The following is a 23,174-nucleotide window of genomic DNA, read 5'->3' as shown; positions in this document are numbered from 1 at the left end:
GTCCAGCCAACTCCTCAGTTCTCCGTGGTTGGGATGCTTTAAGGTGCAATTCCATAAACAGTGCCATTTATATGAAGCTATATAGTACAAATCATACCACATGTTTCTATTTGTGGATCACTTCCCTTCTTATGCATTGTATTTTATGTGCCAGGCCCATCCATGTAGCCTCTCAGGACCTTATGACATAAATCTTCGTCATCATTGACGAGCATTCAGCCATGGACTTAGGGCATGGTGACCGTGTCCCCCCATTCTACAGTAAATGGGCAGAGAGGGTCTTTACAGTGGTTTTGCTATTATCATGAGCATTTTCATATCTTCATCATGGAGAAGCCTCCAAAAACAGAATCCCTGGCTGCTCTGTGACTGGGCATAGTGCCAGTTTTACAAATAGTGACAACCTGGACTGCTGTCAATTGGGGGGTGTTGTTATCTGAGACTGGATCTCTCTATGTAGCTCCAGTTGGCCCAGAATGTTTTCTGTCATAAACATCAGTCCCACCAGCAACACAGAGTAACCCTGTTGCCCCGGGTATATCAAACAGCCATAGAATTTTTCCATCTGAAAGCGACTGACACTCAGGTTTCTACCAAGGTATCAAACATTCTCACACTTGTGGATCTTTTAGGTTTTCTCTTCTGTGTGAAAGAAGGCCACTTGTTCATTTCCCAGCAGCCTGGCAGCTCAGTCCTGAAATAATCACACAGAAACTATATTATTTAAAACACTGGTTGGCCCATTAGCTCTAGCTTGTTATTGGCTAACACTCATATATTAATTCAAACAAATCTAGAAATCCATGTTTTACCACATGGCTGTGGCTTACCAGCTACAGTTCCCAGCATCTGTCTTTGGTGGGGCTACATGGCTTCTCTCTGACTCTGCCTTCATTCTTACAGCATTCAGATTAGTTGTCCCTGCTTGCCTAAGTTCTGCCCTATCCACAGGCCATGGCAGTTTCTTTATTACCCAATGGTATTCATAGCATACAGATGAGAATCTCACATCACCTCCCCTTTTCTGTTTAAATAAAAAAGGTTTTAAATGTATCATAGCAAAATTACATATAACAAAACAGGTATCAAGTATGAATTATAGCTATAATACTTATATCTCCTTTATCTTTTATCAAAGCTAAGAAAAACCATAACTTCTTCAACTGCATCAAGGACTCCAGAAGGATATAATATTACCTAAGTTAACAGGAAGTACATTGTAAGCAATTTCCAAACTCTAAAATTGACAGAGATAGCTCACTGTCTGGACAGTCCCCCAAAGTTCTTTTGTACCATTGGGGCATCCATCTTCAGCCCACAGGCCCATAGCATCCGGCAGACTTTTCCGTGAAGCAGGAAATTTCAATGACTGTTTGTCGGTCACACTTTTCTGTGTCCTGCAGAATGTCTGGTACACTCTTTCATGAAGCAGTAAGCACAAAGGATGGCCTCATCTTTAGCCAAGTTCAGAAGTTATTTCTCTATGGGTCCACAATATCCAGCTTACCAAACTACCCAGAAAAGATCAGTTTCTTGCCCAAAAGGTTAACAAAGTTGATAAGTAGCCCCTTTGGTGCCCATTGTCTTCTTGAAGTAATTGGTGCTGCCAGGAGCAGATGTGTTTCACTATCATGAAAAGCCCGAAGTTTTTAGAACATTTTCAATGCCATATTATGATGACCTCTGAAAGATTTGAAGAAAACATGACAAGTTTGACTATCATAGATGATAATCTATTAACATATATATTTAAATTATACATTATATTTTAAACACTGCTTGGGCCATTAGCTCTAGCTTCTTTTTGGCTATCACTTGTATCTTATTTAGCCCATTTCTAGTCATATGTGTATTGAAACGTGGCTGTGGCTTGCCAGGTAATGTTTCTAACATCTGTCCTGGTGGGGCTACATGGCTTCTCTCTGATTCTTCCTCCTTTCTTCCAGCATTCAGTTTAGTTTTCACCACCTACCTAAGTGCTGCCCTATCAATAGATCAAGGCAGTTTCTGTATTAACCAATGGTATTCACAGCATACAGAGTAGAATCCCACATCATTTCTGTGCCAAACCTGGTACAAACTGAACTCCTTTAAGCTGCATAGTTCTGGTTCCCAATTTTGTGATTGCTGATTTATCTACTTATTGATTTAATTTCCGGTTCCTGTGTATACACACTGTTTTCATTTCAGGGCCTTGTTGCTTGAATTTGTACCTGTATTGTGTTAACAGAAGAAAACCTTGGCACTAATATAGTCAGATGTAATAATAATATGCTTCATGGCTAGTGCTTTTCTTTTATAGATAACTGTACAAAACAATAGCATCTGGACTATAGGGAGAATCCACAGAGTGTAATAGGGATCTTGAGGGAGAATTGGTGAGGGAATGATAAACACACATGACCTAATGGCAGAAAGGTGTATAATGGGGTGAAAGGGTGTAAGGCTGCAGGTGGGAGGCAGTAGAGCCAGTAAAAATAAGGAGAGTCCAGAGAAACTACAAAAAAAATTTACGTGAGAAAGAGCCATCATTTATTCTGATGCATTGTTTGGTATTGTAAAAAGTAAAATCACAAAATGGAGAGAAACAGTTTCAGGGGCCAGGCCTCATAGCACTGTGGTGTCCCACAGGCCAAGCATCCACAGTATACTCATCCCAAAGAGAAAGGAAGACAGAATGAAGGGAGAAGGGAGGAAGGGAACGTCCTAACGGTAGTCTCTGCATGGCCTGCATGATCTTGTCTCTCACAGCCAGGTCTTTACTATATGAAGTGTGTATCTGAAATCCAGTAGGATTCTCTTCATATGGATAGCTAGTGTTCTCAGCAAACCACATTCAGACAAGCCAATTCTTCTCCAAGGGGCTTATATGACCATGGGTACCAGAAATCCAGGATCTTTATATGCATGGACTGGTGGCCTATGCTCTCTATTACATGCCATGATACTTTATTTATGTATTTGAACTATGTATCGCACCGCTAATATATTTTAAGGACCTCCCTGTCATGATCTCAACAGACTAAGAGTGACAAACGTGATATTTGGATATCAAAAGTGTCTTGGCCATTTGGGGCCCTTTCAATCCCATTTAAGCTAGGCTTTCATCACAAGATGGTACAGTGAAAGATTTCTTTGTGACTCTAGAATTCTGATGTGTGAAGTTTAAAACTCAAAAAATGTTAAAGATGGTTCTTATAATTACTCTCTGAATATTTCCTACATATTCACAATATATCTTGAGTACATCCACCCTCAATGCCTCCTGCCACTCCCCATTGTGATCCCCCCCCCCCAGTCTAGGCATATTCATTCTCTTTGACGTTCATGTCCTTTTCTGATTTTCTTTAAAAAGTAGCACACTAGTCTTTTTAGTACTGCCTAGATACACATGGGTATGGAACCAGCCACCTGAGCCTGGGCACTCTACCATAGGCCACACTGCTGAAGAAGAATGGCTCTACAAGCCCCCAACATCCATCAACTACAATAGCTTTTCTGCAAGAACACTGGCCTTTAGAGCCTCCTCTCTCCACGCAGCATGCTGGAAATCTGACTGGCTTGAATTTGTTTAGGTCTTGTCACAGTTGCTGTGAACTCATGAGTTCTGAGGCTAAATGCCATGTGCAGAAGACACCATTCCCCAGCATTGGTCCCCACCCTCCTCTACTTAAATTCTTTCCTCTCCTACTTTGGTGATGTTCCCCGTGCCTTGAGCATGGGGATGGGCCTGATACCGATGTCTCAGTTGAGGCTGCAATTCCAGATGACATCTATTCTCGGCAGTTTGGCCAGGGATGAGATTCTGCATTCACCACTAAACACTGCAAAAGCAGCCTTTTGGCCAGTGTTGAGAACAGCAGAAATCTGTGGATGTGTAGAGCATTGCTGGCACAGCTCCTCTGACCTGAAAAGTGAACTTCTGAGATTCAGCTGACTCTATCAGGTACCACTTGGTGATGTGTCTGGGAGGGACAGGTGAGAGCCTTGGCCTCCGCAGCCCGTGTGGTCTGGAATGTGAAGACAAGAAGGTTGGAAATCCTTTCCTGTAGTTGTTCCTGAGGTGTTCAGTGTCCCACCAGATGGCTTCTCGTCCTGAAGGTCTAGCATGTGTGAGGAACACCATTTTCCTTATCACTCCTGATCTAGCACAGGAATTTCACGGGCTCAAGCAGAGCTGATTCAAGAAGTCACAGAGCTGGGCTCTGATTGCTTTCCTACAGAGATTATCTCCTGTTTCTGGGAAAATAAAGGCTTCCTCTCTCAAGTTCTTACTCTCCTTGTCTATATGTATCTATCTATCTATCTATCTATCTATCTATCTATCTATCTATCTATCTATCTATCTATCTTTATATCTATCTATCTATCTATCTATATCTCTCTCTCTCTATATATATATATATCTAAATATATATACTTAGATATGTAGTTATATCTATATAGATAGAGAGACAGACAGAGAGAGAGAGAGAGAGAGAGAGAGAGAGAGAGAGAGAGAGAGAGAGAGAGAGAAATGTAAACATTCAGATGGATGCCAAAGAATCTGTGAGGAAAACCTCTGGACATGCAGTAAAGGCAGCTAACTATCAGATGAAGGGCACTGGAGACCAAGATAAGGGTAAATAAGCCATACCACCTGTATGTCCCACACAGGGGCCTGAGGTTGGCAAGACAGAAAGAGTGTCTTTACTTGGTAAAAGTTGAAAGAGGTCTTGGGGTTGTCACCTCAAACTACCTAGAGCCTTGAAATGCCAGGAGGGTCTAATAAAATCGCCCTTGCTCTGCCATGAACTAAGTCTGGTCATAGCAACCAGGGTGTCCAGTTTTTCTTCTTCACATTCTCCCCAAGGACAGCCTTCTCAAGGAAAACACACTGACTCAAACTACAAGGCACCTGGACACCAGGAGTTAGAACTGGACTGGGCAGATCATCTTCTGACATTACATTCCTCCGTGTCCTTAAAACTTATCAACTCCAAGACAAGGATCTCAGTGGTATCAAAGTAGCACACCCACATCCTCCTGTACAGAAGCCCTTACTAAATCATCTGTCATAAGCATTCTGTAATAAAGTATTTCTTTCAAAACTCTCCCTCAGTGCTCAGACTGAGGAACGTTATTGAAAAAAGACACACAACAGCGACCACAAAGGTGAACAAATCCCAGAAAGCACTCATACTTCCGGAGCCTCCCCTCCCCTCTGTGCTGAGGAAACAATCATGGCAGATTGTGAATTCAAGTTCCTACCCATGAACTGAGTGAGATATGGCTAACCATGTACATCAGGGTTAAAATGTGTGTTTGGGGTACTACTATATTGGTCTGGTGTGTTTCTAGGCTGGATTTGGTTCTGAAACATCTTATTTTCCAAAGTACTGGCCTACCTGAGAAAACACTGTTTATGCGTGTGTTTGTGCAATACTGAGATACGGGCTATTTCTAACAATTGGTGGAGTGTCTTGGATTTTAAACCTATCCAGGAGAGTGTTCACTTTCCCTCATCTGGCAGAGACTGCTCCACTATCATGTTATGGTAGCCTGTCGGGTCTCAGGACAACTATACAATTCTAGATCAGTAAGGAACCCAAGATGGAAAGTTCCTGAGCAATGGAAAAGAGCACAAGCAATACCCACACTACCAGTCAAAGCTGAGTACAACCCATGAGATAAAATTTCCCTGTAGAAAAGCAAAGTATTTCATGAGTAGGCAGGATATGCAGGAGGCTGAGAGTCAATGAGCTAGAAGTTGTGTGTGCTCTCAGGTGGTTTGAAGGAGAATGGACTTCATAGGGTCCTTTGGGTCTTGGTCCCCAGTTGATGGACGTTTTTAAAAAAGATTAGGAAGTTTAGCATTAATGGAGGATGTGTGTCCCAGCGTTGAGTGTAGTGATATTTTGTTTATGTTTTAATAAATAAAGCTTGCGTGAAGATCAGAGCGCAGAACTAAGACATTAGGGCCCAGGAAGTATTTGCACACACCTTTAGTCCCAGAACAAGGGAGACAGATAGAGCAGGATCTCTTAGGTCAAAGCCACCATGGGCTACACTAGATTGAATCTGTCTAGAAGAGAAACTGTGCTCATGGAAAGGTGATCCCAGCATTGGGATCCCACCCATTTAATCCCAGCACTAGGGAGGGGGAGACAGGAGCGACATGACAGGGTGGAGAGGGGAATATAAGGCAGAACAGAATGGAGCTCAGTCAGTCTGAGGTTTGGTGGACACAGTTGCAGTCTGAGGTTGCAGTCTGAGGACAGGATTTCCATTTTGGTCTGAGCATTGGTAGAGGTAAGGACTAACTAGTGGCTGGCCACACTGCTTCTCTGATCTTCAGTATTAACCCCTAACATCTGACTCCAGATTTTATTTATTAAGACCACTTGAATCCATATTAGATTGCAGTATTAAGGTTTTAAAAGACTCCTGCCTTAGCCATTGAGCTCATTGCCTCCTGCTTGTGTTGGAGATGTGAACCCTCAGCCATTCTCACTGCCATTATTGCCCTGCCCTCAGGACCTCTGACACTCTAGAACTTCAAGGCCAGTTAAAATCTTACTTCTTAAAGTTGCCTTGGTCCTGGTGTCTTGCTTCAGCATTAGAAAAGAAGCTGATGTAGACCCTGGTGCCAGGAAGTTGGCTGTTGCTGTGTAAGACCTAACCATGGGATTCTTCAGGGGAATGTGGACACCTTTAGGATTTTGTACAGGAAAAACTGTTGAATGCTGTAAGTGGAGATTTATGGACATTCTAACAGTAGCTTGGAAGATAGTGGTGCTGAAGCCTGTGACAATGTTGGAGGCCCAGTTCAAGTGGGACAGTGGCCAGTCTTGTGATATATTAGCTACTTTCTCCCCTTTTCTTAGGTTCACACCTTGAGTAAGTTAAAAGCACTGGATGGATTTCCTTGGTGGAGAAGGTTTCAACAGTCAAATACTGCCTCTGTCATGTTATCTCTATTGTCTCTTTGGAGGTGTGCCCAGAAAAGGAACAAGAGGGACAAAACTCAATACAATATACGCAGTCTAAGGAGAAAGGGACAATGGGAAAGTTAGTGTTGGAGCCAAGGCTTGTGATTAAAGCCATAGAGTTATTAAAGAGTTGTCTGATCTACTGAAGAAGAAGAAAGTGAAGCATGCATCCAGGGTAAGACCCCACACAGCCAAGATCCCAACCCGTGAAAGGAAAAGAGGCCTAAAGAGCAGCAACCAATCAAAGATACTCAAATGTACTTAAGTGGTTGAGATTTCCCCCAAGTTTATGGCTAGGCTTGGCAGTGTTGTCTTGGTAATGCTGGATTTGAGTCATGAAGGATACACTAAGAAAGGGGAAGTGTGATCTTCCATGTTCATTCCGAGGCTCTGAATCCAGGATTATGTCAGGGGGTCCCTGCTTGGAGGCCTTGGGAAACCTCTGTGTGATGATGTACTAAAGTGAAGCCTGGAATGCCCTGGAGACCCCAAGATCTTGAAGATGCCAGACCCAGGAGAAACCTGCATAGGAGAGGGCAGACAGGGAGTAGTTGAACCACCTCAAGAGAGGATGGGTGTTCCAGGACTTGAGGCTGCAGTGGTGGAGTGATATGGAATATTATTTTAGGGTATGTTCCTTCTGTTTATGTTGTATTTGTTTCACTATGGGAAGCTCTGTTACTGTGCCTGTCCAAAACACCTGATAGTCCAATAAGGAACTGAACGGCTAATAGCAAGGCAGGGGAAAAGATAGGCTCTGCTAGCAGACAGAGAGTAAAAATAGAAGGAGAAATCTAGAGGAGGAGGAGCAAGACAGAAGGAGGAGAGGAGGACATCAAGGGCCAGCCACCCAGCCAGCTGCAAAGCAAGAAGAAAAGATAAGCAGAAGAAAAGGAAAAGGGGCAAAAAACATGGGATAATTTAAGATAGGAAATGCTGGCTAGAAACAACACAAGCTGAGGTCAGGCATTTAAAAGAAACAATAACACTTCATGTGTGATTTGTTTGGGATCTGGGTGACATACCCCCCAAAATCCAAAAGAGTAAAACAGCCATGGTCAGTGGAGACAGGTAAGACCCCCAGTAACAGACACGGAAATACTTTTCCCTGAAGAGTTTCAGGCTTGCTCTGCTTCAGTATGTCCTAACTGTGTTGTCATTCCTCCCTTCCCAATGGTAATGTATATTCTGTGAATTATATTTTGGAAGATTATAATTTGCTTTATGAGTTGCACAGTGCTTACAATGAAAGACATTACCTTGATTCTCATAATAGACGCTTGTAAAGATTTGCGGGGGGCACCAAGCAACTCCCAAATCATGACATGGAGATATTAGTTCTGAATGCTCAGACTTAGCTTAGCTTATCCCTCTCTATCTTATAACACATGTTAACCTGATTCTCCTTAAGTACATCTTTCCTCGGGCCTTTTGACTTTCCTTTTTTTCTGTGGGTCCTAATTCCAGGGTTCCTCCATATCTGGGTAGTTGGTGGCTGCCTGGCTGGCCCCCAGTCTCCCTCTTTTTCTCCTTTGGACTCTCCTCTAATTCTCCTCTAGCACAGACTCCACTTCCTAATCCTTTTGTCTAGCTGCAGGCACCGCCTATCGCTCCTCTGCCTGGCTATAGCTGTTCAGCTTTTTATTAGACCAATCATGTACCTTAGGTAGGGAAAGCAAATGCTGAATAATGAAATGGAATCCACCATACACAGTTAATGTAATATTCTGTAATATAAACAAATATACACAACTTTATATAGTTAAAGCAATGTTCCACAACAGACTCTTCTTTTAAACATTGTTAAGATTGTGAAAACTATGGTGATTTGAAGTTGAACAAGGAGCATTTTGCATTATGATGTGGTCAGGAGCCTTTAGGGCCAAGGAGTGTTTGGAGTGATCCTACAGGATCACTCTGCATGGCATACTGAGTCTTCCATTTAAACCTAGGACCACCTGGTCTTGGTTGGCACAACCCACAGTGGGCTGCATCCTCCCTCGTCCATCACTAATTAATAAAATGTGGTACAGGCCTGTCTACAGCTTAAGCTTAAAGAGCCCTTTCTCAAATGAGATTTCCAACCCCTAAGGTAACTCTAGTTTATGCCAACTTGACAAAAACTAAGCCTAAGAACTAATCCCTTGCCAAGTTGTTACACAAACACATCACTGATCAGAGGTAACATACTTTTCTGTTCATCCCAGGATCATATATTAACACCAGCAATATAAGAATATAAGTTCTAAACATCCCAGAGTCTTTAAACACCCAAACACTTAAAGTACAAATTCCCTAACATATTATAAATCTCTCTAAAATACAGTTTCTGTAAATGTTCAGTCTGTGGGTCTCCTGTAATATCACAATAAGTTGAAGAATTTCTTGTTCCAAGGGGGAAGAAACAGACCACGGCCACACCCTGCACAAATCAAAAGTAAACCCCAACAATAGATACCTCAGTGTCTGGCTTATGGGTTCAATGAGGACTTTCAGAGCTCCATCATGGCTTGCCACAGCACACATGGCTTGTCTCACATGCTCAGTCCTGCTCCGTGCCTGTTGCTGTCCTTGGAAAATGTCATGTGAGACTAGAATCACCAAAATTCTGGGGTCCATTTCTGTAACTGGGCTGTACTTTCCCCAAGAGCACTCCTGCACTCTGTCCATGGTGCCAAGTCTCAACTTCTCTGCATGACTCCTTCAGTCCTTGGTTTCAACAGCTACTGAGGCTGCACCTTCCAATGGCCTCTTCTGGCCTCTCATAGTGCCAGAAGCTGCTCTGTATTCCCCCTTCATGCATTAACAACCAGTCCCATATGAAGACTATTCCATATGACCTAGGATGGCTGCCAGCATGAAGTACAACCTTGACACGATTTGGAAAGCAACTTCTGTGTATTGACCAGAGATGTCCCCTGAATGATGCTGCTCTATTATTGACCACAGCTGACTCATCTGTGTCAGCTGACCAGAACCACAGATGTTTAATGGAAAGAAACACAAGGGTCCATAGAGATTCTTTAAGGGACTTTCAAATTTCCCTTGGAAAGGTCACAAGACAGGCCGCCATTGTCTCCACTCCTCTCAAAGTTCTTTTTTAACAAGACCCTACACAACTGTTCCCTGAAGACTCAACACTCAATGGCTTTTCTAGCCCAAGATTCCAAAGTACTTCCTCAATCTTCACACAAATAGCATGGTTAGGACAGTTGCAGTTCCAACTCTATTACCCTGGAATCAAATTCTGTCTTAGCTGGAGTTACAGTTGTGGTGATAAAGCACCATAAGCATGACTCACAGCAATTTGAGGTGGAAAGTATGTATTGACTCTTGACTTCTTTATCACACTGGATCACCAGAGGAAGTCTGGACAGGAACACTAACAGGCTAAGGACCTTGAGGCAGTTTTCAGGACATGAAGGCGTGATTCTTACTGGCTTATTCAATGTGCATTGCTCAGCCTAGTTTTTTTTTTTATAGAACTTAGTAGAAACAGCCTAGGGTTGGTACCACCCCCAATGGACTGGTCTCTTCCCATCAATCAGTAACTAAGGAAAAGCCCTTCCGGCTTGCTTCTGATCCTGTGAAGGGATTTCCTCAGTTGAGGTTTCCTCCACTGAGGTGACACAAGCTTGTTTCAAGTTCACACAGAGCTAGCCAGCACAGACATCTTCCCTTGTGGGAGGCACTTTGTCTGCAGGAAATGCAGTGGGCTCCCTCTTCCTGCTTCTCCTTTGAGATGTGTGCTTGCTCAGTTGTTCCTGCTGCCATGCCATTGCTCCACCATCAGGGAATCTAAACCTCTGGAAACTTAATCCAAATTAAACTCTGTTTACTCTACTCTACTCTTAGTAAGGTCCACGACCATAACAAAACTCAAAGGGACTCTCAATGTAGATACAAGAAATGTCCTCCTTAGAGATGGGGTTGGGTCAGGATTAGGAGGGTGATGGAGTAGAGGTGTTTTCTGAGTTTCTATGGATTTAAGGCAGGAACAAGAAGAATTTTGTCCAAATTGAGATCCTGAAAAAGTGAAGAAAGAAAAAGACACCGAAAGACAGGGATGAAGCAACACCTGAGGAAAGCCCCAAGGCTCACCAGCCATTCAATATTCCCGTCTCTGACACAGCTAAGGTGAGAGGGACATTACAAATTGCATCTTCAGCCCATCCTCTCTCTCCTGCTGCCAGCATGGAATCCCCCTTCATTTCTATGCCCCTTACCTGCAAAGAACCTGAGTGTCCTTTGCTCAGAGCTCACTGAAGGGAGGTGTGGTAGTCTAAATGTAACTGACCCCCATACTCTAATAGGGAGTGACACTATTAGGAGGTGTGGCTGTGATGGAGGGCATAAGGCCTTATTGGAGGAAGGGTGTCACTGTGGGAGCAAGCTTTGAGGCTTGGTAAGCTTAGTATTCCTCCCAGTATCTCAGTTGACTTCCTGTTGCCTGCAAGATGTAGGGCTCTCAGCTACCCCTGCAGCACCATGTCTGCCTGCAGGCTGAGTTCTCCCCATTGTGATGGTAATGGACTGAACCTCTGAACTGTAAGCCACCACAGTTACATATTTTCTTTATAAAAAAAATTTATTTCTTTTCTATTCAAAAATTTACACTTTCACCCCTCCTCCCATTTCCCTCCCTATTCTATTTTGCATTTTTTCCCATGCAAACATCTTGTTAAAACAGCAAAGATTGTTGAAGATGCTTCTTTTACCTTGAATAATTTTGGCTTTTTTTGGAAAATTAAGAGTCCATGTGTGTGTAGATTTACACCTGGATAAATTTAGATTCCATTGAATGGCCCCTCTATTTTTATGCCAATACCACGTGGTTTCTATTATTGCCATAGCTCTGTTGTAGAAATTGAAATCAGGGATATTGATATCTCCAGAAGTTCTTTTACTGTTCATGATTGTTTAAGATAACCTGTTTTTTTTTCCATGTATCGTTGAGTATTGCTCTTTTAAATTATGTAAGAATTGTGTTGATATTATAATGGAGACAGCATTGAATCTGTAGATTTCTATTGCTAAGATGGCCATTATACTATCTTAATCCTACCGATCCATGAGCATGGGAGATTTTTCAACCTTCTGAAATGTTCTCCAACATATTTCATTAAAGATTTGAAGTTCTTGTCATACAGGTCTTTCACTTGTTTGGTTAGAGTTACCCAAAGTATTTTTTTTTTATTTCTGACTATTGCAAAGGGTCTTTATTCACTGAGTTCTTTCTCAGCCCATTTATCTTTGTATATAGAAAGGTTACTGATTTTTTTTTGAGTTAATCTTTTATCCAGCCACTTCACTAAGGGTGTTTATCAGCTGTAGGAGGTACCTTCTTAAATTTGGGGGGAAGATTGTATAGAATATTTTATAATCTGCAAATAGCCATGTGTTGACATCTTCCTTTCTAATTTGTATGCATTATTTTCCTTATTGGTGTAGTTAGACAGAGTGCACAGCTTTGTCTTGTTCCTGATTTTAGTGGAGTTCTCTTGAGTTTCTCTCCATTTAATTGGATGTTGGCAATCAGCTAGCTGTATATTGCATTTATTATGGTTAGGCATGTCGCTTATATACCTGATCTACCCAAGACTTTTATCATTACAGGATGTTTGTAGCACAAATAATAAAATCCCAGAGAAAGATATCTGGGCTCAACCCGAAAGCCAGAAAAGCAAAGCAGCCAAGCCTCTAATGAAGTCTTAACCTCTACCAAGGCTGGGCAAGTGCAGCCTGAACAGACCATGCCTTTCCTTCCTCTCATTTTATATTCCCTCTAGTGGTGGGATGAAAGGCATGTGAATCCCTTGAACTGGGATTAAAGGTATAGTCCCCCTCCTCCTGGATTGGTTTCTGCATTGACCTTTTGTAATTCAGGGTAAAGTTGAACTCACAGAGATTCTTCTGCTCTGCCTCCAAAATCCTTCGATTAACGATATGTGCCACCAAAACCTGACCTTTTAATGGCTTAGTTAGAACTTCTGAAATTTAGGCAAGTTTTATTTATGAAAACATACATAAAATATCATTATAGGGGTTTGATTTTTTCAAATGCTCTTTTCAAAATCTAATGAGATCATCATGTGTTTTTTTAATTTTCTTTCAGTTTATTTATATGGTGGATTACATTGGAAGATTTTCATATGTGCAGCCATCGCTGAATCTCTGGGATGAAGCCCATTTGATCTTGGTGAATGATATTTTTTGATGTTTTGTAGATTCTCTTTGCAAGCACTTTACTGAGTATTTTTGCATCTTTGATCATGAAGAAGATTGGTCTGGTAATACTCTTGGTGTTGAGTCTTTGTGTGGTTTGTGTATAATTGTGACTATGACCTCATAAAATGAATATGGAGATATATATTTTGTTTTTATTTCTGAAATAATTTGAGGAGTATTGCTGTTAGCTTTCCTTTAAAAATCTGATGGAATTCTGTGCTGAAACCATCTGGAGTTTGGCACTTTTTAGTTGGGAGATTTTTAAATCCTGCTTCTATTCCTTGAGGGTTATAAGTTTGTTTACATTACTTATCTCGTGTTGATTGCAGGTTGATATGTCGTTTACACAGAGAAAATTGTCTATTTCTTTCGGGTTTTCCAATATTCTGTAGTAAAATTTTTAAATAATGACCTAATAATTCTTTTGATTTCCTCAATTTCTGTTGTTATGACTCCATTTTGATTTTTGATTTTGATAACGTGGATATTCTCTCTGTGTCTTTTAGTTAGAACAGGTAAGTGTTTGTCTTTATTGTTGATTTTCTCAAAGAACCAACTTTTGTTTAATTTATTTTTTGCATTGCCTTCTTTGTTTCTATTCTGTTTATTTCAGCCCTGACTTTGATTATTTTCTGCTGTCTACTCCTGTTGGGTGTGGCTGCTACTTTTTGTTCTAGAACTTTCATGTGTATTATGAAGTCACTGGTATGAGAATTCTCTCATTTCTTTATGCAGGCAGGCAGTGCTATGAACTTTCCTCTTAGGCCATATTTACTGTGTCCCATGAATTTGGGTAAGTCGTACATTCATTATTAAATTTTAGGAAGTCTTTCATTTCTATCACACTTCCTCATTGACTGGGTGGTAATTCAATAGAGAGCTGTTTAGTTTCTCTGAGTTTGTAGGTTTTCTATTGTTTCTGTTGTTGTTGAAACCCAACTTTAAGCCATGATGGTCTGATAGGTTACAGGGGTCTCACGTCAGATTTCTTATATCTGTTGAGACCTGATTTTTGACCAAGTCTGTGATCAATTTTGAAGAGGGCTCAGTGCGGTGCTGAGAAGAAGGAATATTCTTATGAGTTCGGGTGAAATGTTCTGTAGATATCCAGTAGGTGCATTTGAGTCATAACATCTGTTAGTTCCATTATTTCTTTGTTTAGTTTCTGTCTGAAAAACTTGCCCACTGGTGAGAGTGGTGTGTTGAAGTTTCCCACTATTTGATGTTTGATTTAAACTTTAGAAACATCTTTTATAAAAGTGGGAGTTCTTAATTTGAGGCAGATGTGTTCAGAATTGGACTGTAATTCTGGGTGATTTTTCCTTAAATGCATATGAAATGTCGTTCACCATCTCTTTTGATAAATATTTCTTGGATGTCTATTTTGTGAGATATTAAAATAGGTACACCTGCTTGCTTGTTAGGCCCATTTGACTGGAAAAGCTTTTCCCAACCTTTTATTCTGAGGCAATATCTACTTTTGATGTTGAGGGAGGTTTTGGTATGCAGCAAAAGAAAGTGTCCTGGTATCACATCCATTCTTTTAGTAGTGTCTTTCAATTGATGAATTGAGTACACTGATGTGGAGAGATATTAATGACCACTGACTGTTACTTCCTGTTTTATGTTGGTGGTGGAGGTCATGGTGGAGTGTGTGTGTTTATGTATGTGTGAGTGTCTGTGTGTGTGATTGTGTGTGTGTGTGTGTGTGTGTGTGTGCACGTGTTCATATAACCCTTCTATGGATTTTGTCAGTGGGAGATTTTCTGTTACCTATGTTTACATGGGTGTCATTAACTTCCTTGGGTTGGAGTTTTCCTTCAGCATTATCTGTAGAACTGGTTTTCTAGAAAGATAATTGTTTTAATTTGACTTTGTCATAAAATATTGTATTTGCTCCATTTATGAAAGCTTTACTGGGTTTATTAGTCTGTGCTGGTATCAATAGGGTCTTATTATCTGAAAGAATTCTGTCCAGACCATTCTGGCTTTTCAAGTCTCTGTCGAGAAGTTGGTGTGAGTTTTATATATCTGCCTTTATATTTTACTTGGATTTTTTCCTGTGCAGCTTTTAACATTTGTTTCTTATTCTGCATCTTTAGTGTTTGTTTATTAGGTAGATTGGGGACATTCTTTTCTGATCCATCCTTTTCTAGTTTTGAAAACTACTTGTATTTTTATAGTCGAATCCTACTTTAGAACAGGGTAATTTTCTATGATTCTGTACAATATATTCTCTGAGTTTTAGGTCTAGGATGCTTCTCCTCAGATACCTATTCTTAGGTTTGGTTTCTTTCATGACGTGACAGATTTCCTGGATGTTTTGTGTTAGGAATTGTTTAGATTTAACATTTTCTTTGACTGATGAATCCATTTAGTCTTTCTTGTCTTTAGTACCTGAGAATATATCTTCCATCTCATGTGATCTCTTGGGGATGCTTGCATCTGTATTTCCTATTTGTCTACCCAGATTTTCCAAATCCAGAATTCCCTCAGTTTGTATTTGCTTTATTGCTTCTATTCCAATTTTCATGTCTTGAATAGTTTCTATCATCTGTTTGTTTGTTTGTTTTTAATGAATTTCTTGTCCTTTTTAAAGGGATTTGCTGATAACCTCTAATTTTGTGGTTGTCTTTTCCTTGGTTTGTTTAAGAATACCTTTCTTCTCTCTTTAAGGACCTCTATCCTCATCACAAAGTTGGTACTAAGATTATTTTCTTGAGGTCGATGGACACCGGGAATGAAGTGCTGGCCCCAGAGAGCCCTGAGAGCACCACCGAGGCTGCTGACCTAGTCACCAATACACCACTGGAGGAGACACAGCAGTCCCTGCAGACTGGAGTCAACACAACAACAGCCATGAACAGTGAGGCCAAGACCCAGCAGCCAGCTGCTGCCCCTGGTGCCATCCTCAGTGCTGCAGACACCAAGCCTGACTCTATGAGCAGCAGCACAGACAGTGACATCCCAGGCAGTCTCACATCGGAAGTGCCGGCCGTCAGGGAGAAGACGCTCATAGCAAGGAAGGTTTTGGGGACAGTGAAATGGTTCAATGTAAAGAAGGGTTACGGTTTCATCAACAGAAATGACACCAAAGAAGACATATTTGTACACAAGTCTGCCATAAAGAAATATGCCACCAAGAAGTACCTTCGCAGTGTAGGAGACGGAGAGTCTGTGGAGTTTGATATTGTTGAAGGGGAAAAGGGTGCAGAGGCTGCAAATGTTATGGGCCCTGGTGGAGTGCCTGTTCAAGGCAGTAAACATGCATCAGAGCATAACCAGTATAGATGCTATCCAGGTCGTAGGGGTCGTCCACGCAATTCCCAGAAATATTACGGGAATAGCAAGAGTGGGGGTAAGAAGGAGCAATCAGAATGTATTCATGAAGGCCAAGCTCAACAAGACCCGCAAAGACAAGTGATGGAGGGTGCTGGCCACCATGGTACAAACGGGCGAAGTGTACCAGTTAGACTGGATATGTATCGTAATTACAGAACACAGTTCCGCAGGGGCCCTCCTCGTCAAAGACAGCCCAGAGAGGACAGCAATGAACACTATGAGGAAAATCAAGGAGAGGAGACCCAAGGTCAGCAGCCACCTCGACATCAAAATCACTACAACATCAATCACCAACGAAGACTCCCAGAGAACCCCAAGCCACAGGTGGGAAAGAGATATCAAAAGCATCAGATCCACCAGATGAGAATCTGTCTACCCCCAAGACTGATTAGGGTGTGGCTGAATGAAGGCCAGTTTACCAACTATACCATCATGCAGCTTCATCATCCAACAAGAAAGAATATAAAATACCACCAATAAGGAATGAAGCTCAAGAGCTTGCTTTTGGACAGCTACCCGGATACACTAGAAATATCAGCATTAACTATGCAGCATGTTTTTGCCTATCAAATGTGCTGGGGTTTTATTTGTTAAAGTTTGGTTTTTGTCAATATACCTTTAATGTTCTTTAAATTATGTCACCAAACAGCCAACAACTCTTATTAAAGGTCTTAAATACTAATTCAAAAAGATCAACTTTTTGTTCTCAGGCTGTGTTGAAATATTCAGGGCATGCTTTAGTGGAATGGCTGGACTCTGGTGGTGGCATGGTGCCCTGGGTGTCAGATGTAGGCTTGGCTTCTGGCAGGCTAGGAGGTTTCTAGCCTGTTTAGGGAATTGAGCTAATCTATAAATGTGATAGTTTGAATATGATTGGCCCCCATATTCTCATGGGGAGTAGCATTAATAAGAGGTATGGATTTGTTGGAGTGTCTATGACATTTTTAGAGGAAGTATGTCACTGTGGGGGTGGGCATGACTATGTTTATATTTAGAAGACTTTGGACTATGTTACTTTGCGTTATGGAAGCATGGACTACTCTAAGTGCTGCTTAATGAGCCATATTAGCAGGAGAAAGGACGACAGAGTTGCTAAGTGTTATTCAAAGTATTAGGTGCTCACTCAATAGATGTCAGAGGAGAAGAATTTAAGTATATTGACTTTGATCATTCTTGCAATATTTCAGTGAGTTAAAGAGCTGCATTTTGCCCTTGTCCAAAGAATTGGCCTGACGCTCTTTTGAATTAATTCCATAAACAAAAGCCATCTCAAAACAATCTATTATAAACTTGTCATGTGGTTATTAGTGGTAAATCTAATGAAGATTTATAAAGAGAAGGAGTAAGCTGAGCTGAGAAAATTGCAAAATGTGAATTTTGAGGAGAAAAAGAACACCAGGAAATGGAATACTGTTACATTTTGTGTTCAGGGATAAATGGGTTAAGAAATAGAATATAACGAGTGGTAATCACAGGAACAGATCCCACCCAGCTATAACATGTAAAAAGGAATTAAGAACAGTTTGAGCCAGGTCTGGTAAGGCACACCTTTATTTCCAGCACTGGGAAGGGTGGTGAATCTGAGTTTCAGGCCAGCCTGGTCTACAGAACAAGTTTCAGGATAGCCAAGTTTAGGCAGCAAAGGACAGAAAGCAGATGAAGATGTAACTGAATGATGGGCCCATGTTCTACTCAAGTAAGCAGAAGAATTTAGCAGCTTCAGCAAGGTGGTACTGACTTTAGAATTTAGGCTATGTTCTTTAATCTGTGAGTTTATTTCCTCTATAGTATCTTAGAGTCTGAGTTTCTTTCTTCCCTCTCTTGTATTCTGTTGGTAATCCTTGTCTCTGTAGTTTCTGTTCATTTACTCAGAATTTCCATTTCCAGTCTTCCCTCATTGTCTTCGATCATTCTTGCAAAATTTTCTTCATTACCTCCATTTCATTTTTTAGGTCTTGAACTGATTCCCTTACTGGTTTGATTGCTTTTTCTTGTTTTCTTGGGTATCTTTGAGAGATTTATTCATTTCGTCTACCTTTTTGTTTGTCACCACCATTTCTTTATGGCAGTTTTTTACCTCCTGTTTAAGGTCCTCTATTATTTTCATAAAGTACTGTTTAAAGTCGATTTCTTCTATTTCTTCTGGAATAGGGTCTTCAATTTTTGTTGTTTCGAGATGCCAGGAGTCTGGTGATGTCATGTTGCCTTTCAGGTTGTTGGAGGCATTCTTGCATTGGCACCTGCCCATCTCTTCCTTCAAATGGAGCCAGGAGAGACTTGGTGTCTTGGTCCAATCTTTGCTGTGACTGACTCTGGGTGGATCTCCTCAGTGCAGGAGCAGGAACTATTCCTGATTGGATGGAACTCCTCAGCATTGAATCAGGGATGCTGGTAGCCCCAGGACACCATGGACAAAAGGGCAAATATGGGGGCAGGGCGGGGTCTAGTAGCACACAGCAGACCTTGCCACACAAGCTGAAAGTGCCCGCACTCCCTTGCGGGAATATTCAGACATGCCTGGAGCGCAGCCTCTCACCCCTCTGTGTGGATGGCCTTGGTACAGGAAGAAGACACAGTTCCTGTGCCAAGGACCTTGAATACACTAGGGAAGGCTTGGGAGAGGCAGGGACATGTGTAACAAAGACACCCCTGCACCAGAAAGCAACACTCCAAAGGAAAGTAAACTAAAACTAAACAAGCCACAAACCTGCAAACAAATTTTGAATGAGCACACAAAAATCTGCGGAGTCCACTATATGGTGTCAACAACTCCTGAGCTGAGACCCGCCTTGGAGTGGTTGATATACCCAGTGTCACTCCCATGTAGTAACCTGAGTTTCCTCTCCAAACAGGTGTGCCAGTTTGGTTGTTAACATTCACCATAGTGACTCACTTTACATTCATTCATTCATTTTTAAAACAATGTAACAAATCAAGTATAGTCATATAAAACAAAACTATCATATTAAAGTTGAACAAGACAAACCCATAGAAATAAAAGTGCCTAAGAAAAGGCACACGAATCAGAGACTCGTGTGTTTGTTCACTTAGGAATCCCATGAAAACACTAAACAGGAAGCCATGATATATGCACAAAGTACCTGTTGCAGAACCTTGCAGGGCCTGTGTCTGCCTCAGTCTCTGTGAGTTCATTGGAGCTTTGCTCACGTTTACTTACAGGGACGTTTTCTCTTAGGGTCCTCTTGCCACACTGACTCTTGTAAGCTTTCTGCTCCCCCCCCCCACCGTGGGGTTCTACAGGGAGAAAGAGTGAAAATTAAGGATCATTTGAGGACTATTATAGAAAGATAAAACAGTAGAAACTTCCTCAAATATATACGTATGTGATTGTGATTGAAATGAAATCATCAAATAATGGGAGAGACAGAATCCCAACTTCCCATCTCTTATCACCAAAGGAAGCTTCCAGTATTGGGGTTAGGTTACATCTAATAGAGTTGTTGGCCAAAGTGGCCCTATGGAAATTCCCAAACAACCCAGGCTGTAGCCAAGAATATATAGGTACTCTCCACAACATCGTGGAGAAATCTTAACAGAACAGAACAATTCCACAAACAAATCTTTAAAATTCTTAAAATAAAGAGGAGCCTTGATTTATGGGACACTCCTGCATCTCTGTCACTGTTGAGACTGAGAGAAGATGATCCCAAGTTCAAGGGCAGTTCTGAAACAAAGTTAAAATTATGTGTCTCAAAACAAAAAGTAAACAGCATGACTAGGAACCATAGCTGAGTGATCAAGATCTCACCAATCTTGTGTAAGGTATCAGGTTCATTCCCTGTTCTCTGTCTCTCTGTCTCTGTCTCTGTCTCTCTCTGTCTCTCCGACAAACACACACACACACACACACGCACACGCACACACACACACAGGAACATAAGTAATTCAATCTAATGTTAGAAGGTGTGAAGATCTCCCATGTATATAGATTGGCAGAATTCACATGGTGAAAAGCCTATAATATAAAAAGCAGCATATATTAAATATAAGACCCTTCAAAATCTTGGTAACATTAATTTTTAAGTAAGGAAGATTTATTTTAGCTCACAGTTCCAGGGAAATAAATGTATATGTGGTAGTGCTCCAGTTCCCATCTACCTTCTTATATAGTTCAAGATCCCTTCTATAGAAAAAATCCCCCAGCCCAGCCTGTTTGGGTGCTGGGACCAGGTAGTGAGTACAACCAGCCCGGTGGGAGTTCCTTGGTTTCCGTAGTCTGCCTGCAGCAAGGTAGGCCCTTTGTCTGTGAGCTGCCTGGCCAGGAAGGAGACCTGATTTTCTACCAGCAGATCCATCATTTTGGTGAGTGAGTGCCTGACCCACAGCAGCCACCAGGAGACTGAGCACAAACATTCCTCAACCCCCTACACTTCCTGGTCTTCTTGCAGGGGCTATTCTCCCCGGATACTGCCTCTCTCTTCCTGTCCCATCCCAGCTTGCACACAGAAACCCTGCCCATCACCATCCTCCACTCTTCAGGGCCATAAAATCCAACAGCTCAGCCTGTTTGGGTGCTGGGACTGGGTAGTGAGTGCAACCAGGCAGGTGGGAGGTCCCCTGTTTCAATAGCCTGCCTGCAGCAAGGTAGGCCTTTTGCTTGCTAGCTCCCTGGTCAGCAAGGAGAATTGAACCTGTAAAAGAAGATCCATAGGGGTGTAGTTGGAGGAAGACATGGGCAGGCGCCAATGCAAGAATTCCTCCAACAATTTGAACAAGAACATAAAAGCACCAGAACCCAGCAAACTTACAACAGGAGGACTTGAACACCTTAATCAAGAAGAAGTAGAAAAAACTGACTTTGTGAAAGTAATAGAGTCCCTTAAACAGGAGGTGAAAAACTCCCTTAAAGAAATGGATGAGAAGAATAACAAAAAGTTGAAGAATTCAGTAAATCCGTAAATGATATCCTAGGAAACCAAGGAATAATCAAACAGATAATGTAAAAAGTGCAAGACTTGAAAACTGAAATGGAGGCAAGGAAGAAAACACAAACCAGGGGCTGGCTGGATATGGAAAATCTAGGTAAACAAATAGAGACTACAGAAACAAGCATAACAACAGAATACAAGAGATAGAAGAAATAATCTCAGATTCTGAAGATACCATAGAGAAAATAAACACACTGAACAAAGAAAACAGCAAATTCAACAAATTCTCATCACAAAACATTCAGGAAATCTGGGACACAATAAAAAGACCAAACCTAAGAATAATAGGGATAGAAGAATGAGAAGAATTACAGTTCTACGGTCCAGGAAATATACTTAATAAATTATAGAGAAAAATTTTCCCAACCTAAAGAAAGACATTCCTATGAAGCTTCAAGAAGTGTACAGAACACCAAATAGAATGGATCAAAAGAAAGCATCCCCACGCCATATAATAATCAAAACACAAAACATACAGAATAAAGAACAGATATTAAGAGCTGCAAAGAAAAAAAGTCAAGTAACTTATAAAGGTAAAACTATCAGGCTTACACCTGACTTCTCTATGGAAACCATGAAAGCCAGAAGGTCCTGGATAAATGTACTGCAGAAACTAAGAGACCATGAATGCAAGCCCAGACTACTATACCCAGCAAAGCTCGCATTCACCATCGATGGAGAAAAAAAGATATTTCAGGACAAAAACAGATTTAAACAATACGTAGCCACAAATCCAGCCTTACAGAAAATACTAGTAGGAAAATCACAAACCAAGGAGTCCAACAATGCCCACAATAATACAGACATCTAACGAACCTTCACCAGCACAACTCGAAGAAGGGAAACACACAAACGCTACTACCGAAAAAAATAACCAGAATTAATAACCACTGTTCATCAATATCACTTAGTATCAATGGACTCAACTCACAGATAAAAAGGCACAGGCTAAGAGATTGGATATGAAAACAGGATCCAACATTCTGCTGTTTACAAGAAACACACCTCAACCACAAAGACAGACATCTACTCAGAGTAAAGGGTTGGGAAAAGGTTTATCAAGAAAATGGACCAAAGAAACAAGCAGGTGTGGCCATACTAATTTTTAACAAAGTTGACTTCAAACTAAAATCCATCAGAAGAAATGGAAAGGGACATTTTATACTCATAACAGGAACAATTCACCAGGATGAAGTCTTAGACCTGAATATCTATGCCCCTAATATAAAAGCACACACTAATGCAAAAGAAATACTTCTAGAACTCAAGACAGACATCAAACCACACACACTAATAGTAGGAGACTTCAACACTCCTCTCTCACCAATGGACAGGTCAATCAGAAAGAAACCTAACAGAGAAATAAGAGAATTAATAGAGGTAATAAATCAAATGGACTTAACAGACATCTATAGAACATTCCACCCAAATAGGAAAGAATATACCTTCTTCTCTGCAGCTCATGGAACCTTCTCGAAAACTGATCACATACTTGGTAACAAAGCAAACTTCCACAGTTACAAAAAAAATTAGTAAGCACCTGTGTCTTATCGGATCACCATGGATTAAAGTTAGAATTTAACAACAATGCTAACCCCAGAAAGCCTACAAACTCATGGAAACAGAACAGTCAACTACTGAACCACACCTGAGTCAAGGAGAAATAAAGAATTTAAAGTCTTCC

At 41.2% G+C, this 23,174-nt stretch overlaps 1 long non-coding RNA gene and 1 pseudogene across 1 annotated transcript in view; one reads left to right on the top strand and one right to left on the bottom strand.

The window, feature by feature from the left end:
• Positions 1-19,791, bottom strand: part of LOC119804725 — a 44,575-nt gene extending 24,784 nt beyond the window's left edge. Inside the window, exon 1 of the long non-coding RNA XR_005283837.2 lies at positions 19,643-19,791. This is a non-coding gene — a long non-coding RNA (uncharacterized LOC119804725). The remainder of the gene's footprint in view (positions 1-19,642) is intronic.
• On the top strand, positions 15,955-16,948 carry LOC119804722 (annotated as a pseudogene).
• Positions 19,792-23,174: the final 3,383 nt, after the last annotated feature.

The sequence above is a fragment of the Arvicola amphibius genome, chromosome X, assembly GCF_903992535.2.
Source record: "Arvicola amphibius chromosome X, mArvAmp1.2, whole genome shotgun sequence".
NCBI lineage: Eukaryota > Metazoa > Chordata > Mammalia > Rodentia > Cricetidae > Arvicola > Arvicola amphibius.
Note: the sequence above shows the minus strand (reverse complement) of the source record. Positions and strands in the feature narration are given on the sequence as shown.